Here is a 6,436-nt window from a genome sequence, read left to right as displayed (position 1 = left end):
CAGTACTGAGATGCTTACACGTTCACTGATTCGGCTTTCCTCCTGCAGTCGGCATCATTGCGTGTGTTTTGTGAGATGGAGGAGGACTTTGTGGATTGGTGTTGGACATATGGGTTGATGTTGGACTTGTGGGCTTGGGCAGCACTGAGTTGGGATGTTTTCTTAATGTGCACTTATCCTTTATATAAAACTCTCTCTTCTACATGAGTTTATTTGCATTTGTTTCTCTAAAGTGCCCAGATTAACACAGCTTCCATCCAAAATGCTTGTAGAATGGCCCTTGCTGGCCTCCCAGAATGAGTGAAGGCATTGTCGTGATGCATTTAAAAACGTCCTCCCTGCAACTGCCCTGACCTTTTCCTCACCAATGCAGCTTTCTATTTTCATAAAACTTCTTCGCAATAAACTCAAAACACTCACTGCCATCAAGACAATTCTGAGTCATAGAGACCCTAGAGGACAGGGTAGAACTGCCGTGTAGACTTCCAAGTCTTTCATTCTTTATAGGAGTAGAAAGCCTCATCTTTCTCTGACCAGTGCTTAGTGGCTTCAAACTATTGAGTTATCAATCATCCTGTGAGCTTGGGAGAAAATCTATCAAGATTACCCCTTTTAAATATACAATATATTTTAAATCCTAAATATCCGTCACCGTAACCTTCTGAGTTGACCTCTCTGCTTAAACTTAACCAGGCCATCAAATCCCCTCTGAAGCTACTGTTCTGATTGGGCCTTTTCCTTTAGGCACCCTAAACGAGGAGCCCTGATGATGTACCGGTTACACTGGGCTGCTAACCTTAGCAAGTCGGCAGTTTGAAACCACCAGCCACTCTGCAGGAGAATGATCAGACTTTCCACTCCTGCAAAAAGTTACAATCTCAGAAACCCACTGTGCTCTGTCTCAGACTCACTCCCTAGTTCCCCTCCACTCTGCTTTTCCTCTGGGTCCTATACTTCATGGCCACCCAGAACTAAGAGTGCTCACAATATCAGGGATTACTAAAGGAAGCCAACAAGTTCTAATGTGGTGACAATGCTCCCGATGCAGTTACTCAGTCAGAACATGTTACAAAGTGTGGGGCTGCTAACAAATGCCCCAAAGGTCTGCCACCCTGCCTCTACTTGAAGACACTCAGCTGAAGCCCAGTGGGTCAGAGAACCAAACTTCCCAAATTAAATGCCCAGAGGCACCCCTTCCTCACCCTGAAGGCACTCAACTTGACCTATGTGGATCAGCAAGCCCAGCTCCCCCAATTAAGTGTCCCAAGGTAACCTACTCCTCAAGCCAGCCTCCTGCCCCAAAGCATTGAGCCTTACTTGCTCTGTGGGCTGGAAAGTCCACAATCTGTCTCATGCTTTGGCTTTTATTGCTCTGCTCCGGCTCCTCTGAGGCTCCTCACATGCCACAGCTGTCTTCTAGATCAAGGAGTCTTACTGTGCAGGAATGCCCCAGTGACCATTCCTGACTCCTGGCTCTGGCTAGGAGTGAAAATTCCCCCTCCTTCTCAGAGTGCTGCTCACTTTATACTTAGCTAGATGGTGATACAATGAATCCTGCTATGTGATGACTCACAAGTCAATTCAATAATGTCCTCCCTGACCTTCTTATGCAGACCCCTGCAAGAAAAGGTCGTTTCATAAATTGGAAGTTACAAAGAGCTCCGCTAGAGGAGTTACATTAAAAAATTCACTGTCCCTGAACTCCCAGGAGCGATTCTGCTCTCTGCTTGTAGAGTCATCATGAGTCAGAATACACCCTGCCCTAAGTTTGGAGTTTGGGGTAACTGAGCTGAGACAAGTGCATTATCATGAAAAATTGTCTGCAGCTCTTCAGGGATCCTAGAGGCATGCTTAAACATCGTTTGCTTACAATGAACCTATGAAGAGAACTCTTATAGTAATATGAGGAGTCACCACCAAAAAACAGAGTCCCCCCCAACTATGTATTTAAAAATTTTTTTAAGATCATTTTATGGGAGCGCTTATAGCTTTTATAACAATCCATACATCAATTGATCAAGCATATTTGTACATATGTTCCCATCACTTTCTAAACATTTACCTTCTATTTGAGCTCCTTGATAAATTATAAATTATTATCATTTTCATATCTTAAGCTATCTCTGTCTCCCTTCACCCATGTTGCTGTTGTTCATCCCCCTCTGGGTGGGAAGGGGTTATCTGATGATCATTGCAATCAGTTCCCCCTTCCTCCCCTCCTGGTATTGCTAATCCCATTTCTGCTCCTGAGGGGTGTATCTGGCCTGGATTCTGTGTGTCATGAGCCCTTATCTGTACCAGGGTACACCTTTGGTCTAGCCTGAAGTGAAAAGCAGGACTGGGGTCATGATAGCGGGGGGTTTGGAAGCCTCAAGGAACCATAGGAATAGTTTGTGTTCCATTGGTGCTATACTGAGCCCTGGTTGACTCATCCCTTCCTTGTGGTCCTTCTGTGAGGGGATGTCCTATTGTGTACAGATGAGTTTGGAGTCTCCACTCCAATCCCCCTTGTTCTCAACAATATGCTTTTTTGTTTTGAGTCTTCTGATGCCTGTTACCTGATTCCATTGACACATCATGATTGCCCGGCTGGTGTGCTTCTTCCATGTGGGCTTTGTTGCCTCCCTGCTAGATGGACGCTTGTTTAAATTCAAGCCTTTAAGACCCCAGATGATATATCTTTTAATAGCTGGGCACCATCAGCTTTCTTCACGACATTTGCTTATGCACCTGCTTTGTCTTCAGGGATTGTGTCAGAACAGTGAGCATCACAGAATGCCAGGTTGTTAGAACAAAGCAGTCTTGTGTTGAGGGAGAGCTTGGACAGAGGACCCAAGTCCATCCAATTCCTCAATATATTGCCATATAAATATAGGTGCATAGACCAATACCTCTATTTTATGAATTAATATATTTACATATGTACACACTTATACCTCTATCCATAGCTTTACTTCCTAGATATTTCCTCTGCTTCCTTTTACTTTTCTCATGTGAGTTAGTTTATTGTGCCAACCTGTCCAGTTAACACATGTGGGGTTAATAGAAGGGCAGAGAGATAAATGGCTTGGTGAACCTCCCCTTTCTAGTTCTTGGCTCTCTTGCTTTGTGATGGTCGGACCAGGGTGCAGCTGCCTTAGCCAGTTCCATGCTTCAGCTGGCAAGGCTCACTTCCTGTAAGACATCCCTGAGGAGAAGCCACATGGACCTACCCTGATGCAGCCCTGGGTGCTGGAGCAGCCGTGTGGAGACCCTTGCCAGCGCTGAGATGCTTACACGCTCATTGATTCAACTTTTCCTCCTGAAGTTGGCATCGTGGGTTTGGGCAGCACTGGGTTGGGATGTTTTCTTGATGTGCACTTAACTTTTATATAAAACTCTCTTTTATACACGTGTTTCTGTGGATTTGTTTCTCTGAAGTACCCAGACTAACACATCATGTCCCACCATCACACTTACCCTTCTTCTGCCTCTTAGTAATTCCTCTCGGCTAGATTGCTGCTGCTCCAACACCACCAGGATCTCTACGTCCTACTTGCTGATTTTAATTCCCTCGTTCCCTCGTCAATGGCGGTTGTTTCCTCTCAGCTAGATTGCTGCTGCTCCAACACCACCAGGATCTCTACGTCCTACTTGCTGATTTTAATTCCCTCCTTGTTCCCTTGTCAATGGCGGTGGTTTGCTCACCACTCCTTCTCCCCTCTCTTACTTCCCCCAAGTCCCTCAGGAACTCAATGCCATTGTTTCTCCTAGGGCTTGCTTCTTTTGCTTATCTTATATAGGAAGGCAAAACAACAATAATAGAGACAGAACAAAAAGAAAAAACAAAAGATCGAAGAAAAAGAGAAAGAAAACAAAAAAGCATACATAATTCCAGGTCAGTCCGCTGACCTTTATGGCTATCTCCCCACTGGTCCTGGGGTCTTCTGGGAACTGCTCCTCTGAGCCTGGACTCTACTTCTGGGGCTTCTCGGGAGATTTCTGGCTTGGTTTTACTCTCATTGCAGATTTGTTATGTTCCCTTCTTGGTTTGGCCCACAGTTTGGGGGGCGGGGATGGGGAATCAGACAGGACTCACTCCCCCCCGTGAGTCCCCAGTATTAGCCTCTGTCACACTCCATTGGGGGGGGGGGGGCATTATGTCTTAAGCTGTTGTCCGCCTTACAGTCTCTGTACCTTAGCAGCTCTGTGTCGGGCCATAGTCCTCAGGGTTTGGTGTGCCAGTAGGAGGGGGTCAGTTTGACTCTGATTGGGGCCAGCTCTGTAGACCTCTCTTAGCCAAACAAGCCTATCATCTTCAAATCACCCTCATTACACTTAATGCATTTGTCAAATTACAATTCCATTCTTGGAAACATTTTTCAAACTCACCTGTTTGGATGGCTGACAGCACCTCCCTCACACTTTTCTTCACCTCTTCTATGTTGTCAAATCACTGTCCTTTCATGTCCCTCTTCATTTGTGGAAACAAAAAGAAGTCACACGGAGCAAGGTCAGGTGAGTCAGGTGCGTGGGGCAAGAGAGATGTGCTGTTTTTTGTCAAAAACTGGTGCACTGAGATGGCTGTGTGAGCAGGTGCTTTGTCATGGTAGCCAAACTAGTCCCCCGTCTGCCACAAACCAGGCCTTTTTGGTTGCACACTGTTACGCAGTCTTTTCAGAACATCTAAAGCAGTAGTTATCAACAGTTATCAGTGGTTATGCCACGACCCTTTAATACAGTTCCTCAACCATAAACTATTTTTATTGCTACTGCATAACTGTCATTTTGCTACTGTTGTGAATTTGGGCAACCCCTGTGAAAGGGTCGTTCAACCCCCAAAGGGGTCGAGACCCACAGGTTGAGAACTGCTGCTCTAAATAGAAAGCATGATTAACAGTCTGACCTGGTGGAATGAACTCCAAATGCACTATGCCCCTCACATCAAAAAAATATTAAAGAGCATTATCTTGATCTTTGATTTCACTTGACAAGCTATTTTTGGGTGAGGTGACGCTGGCATTTTCCACTGGCTTGATTGATGTTTGCTTTCAGGGTCATAAAAATAGCACCATTCCTCGTCACCAGTAATGACCTTGGGGGAAAAAGTCTGGGTCACATTGGAGCTGTTCTTTCAAAGCACAGCATGTTTCCACTCAACGTTCTTTTTCCTGGTCAGTCAGAACCCGAGACACAGATTTAGGCCAGATAACTTCCCCACTTCTTCAATGGTGCCTTATCTGTCTTTGAGTACAAGTGCAAGAATTTTGTTGACATTTTCGTCCATTTGGGAAGTTGATGGATGTCCAAAGTGAGGTTTGTCATTAATCTACATTTCACCTTTTTTAAAATGAGAAAACCACTCATACACTTGAGTTGTCCCTATAGTGCTGTCTTTGTATGCTGTGTTCAACATCACAACAGTTCCTGCGCCATATTTCCCGTGAAAGAAACAAAATTTGACAACCGCAGGCAGTTCTCTTCAATCGGCCATCCCCCCAAAAAAACGAGGTTTAGCAAAACTGCTTTTACAAAAAAATTCACTGACCACGGAGAACCTTCCCAGGCTATACCACTAGGGGCACTAGTGGAGCATGTGGCTCAATGCTCGCCTACTGGCAAAAATGCGAACTATGAAAACTGCCCAGCAGAGCTTTTTCCAGGGTTTTTGGGGTACCCCTCATATATTGTGGCTTACCTTCAGAACACAAAACATCTTGTCAGGTCAAATGCTATAAATTTAGAAATCAGGAATAGGAATATTAAGGGGAACTATAAATACATGAAACAGAATTATAACTTGATTAAGTAGAAGAAGATATAAGTAGAGGTAATAGAAGAGATAAAAAGTGAAAAATTTAAATTCCTAGAACCAAATGATAATGAAACACAGCACATCAAGACCTTTGGGCAGAGTAAAGACAGGGTTCAGAGGTCAATTCATAGCAATAAATGTACACATCAAAAAAGAAGAAAGCTTCAAAATCAACACCTTAACCCAGCTCCAACAATTAGAAAAAGAGCGTGGAGGTGGGATGGGGTGGATCGAGGGAGCCTACAGTCTCCAGGAGGAAAGAAAAAGAATAAAGGTTAGATGAGAAACAAATAGAACGAAAAAATAGAATAAAAATTAATAAGACTAGAAGTTGGTTCTTGGAGAATTAAAAAAGACAGACAGACAAACCACCAACAAACTTAAGAAACGAATGAAGAGAATGGACAAGTAATACAGATCATTAAGGAAATGGACGGCATCACAGCAGAACCAACCAAAATAAAAAGGGTAATAACAAAATATGAAGGGAAATTGAGCTCAAAAAACCTTGAAAACCTAGACTAAATTAACTAATTTCTAGCAACACATGACCTATGTAAACAAACACAAATACATAACAAAAGAAGCCAAAAATTTGAACTGGTGCAAAACAAGAGGAATTGACCAGATAATAAAAGCAAT

The sequence above is a fragment of the Tenrec ecaudatus genome, chromosome 10, assembly GCF_050624435.1.
Source record: "Tenrec ecaudatus isolate mTenEca1 chromosome 10, mTenEca1.hap1, whole genome shotgun sequence".
In the NCBI taxonomy this organism is placed as follows: domain Eukaryota; kingdom Metazoa; phylum Chordata; class Mammalia; order Afrosoricida; family Tenrecidae; genus Tenrec; species Tenrec ecaudatus.
Note: the sequence above shows the minus strand (reverse complement) of the source record.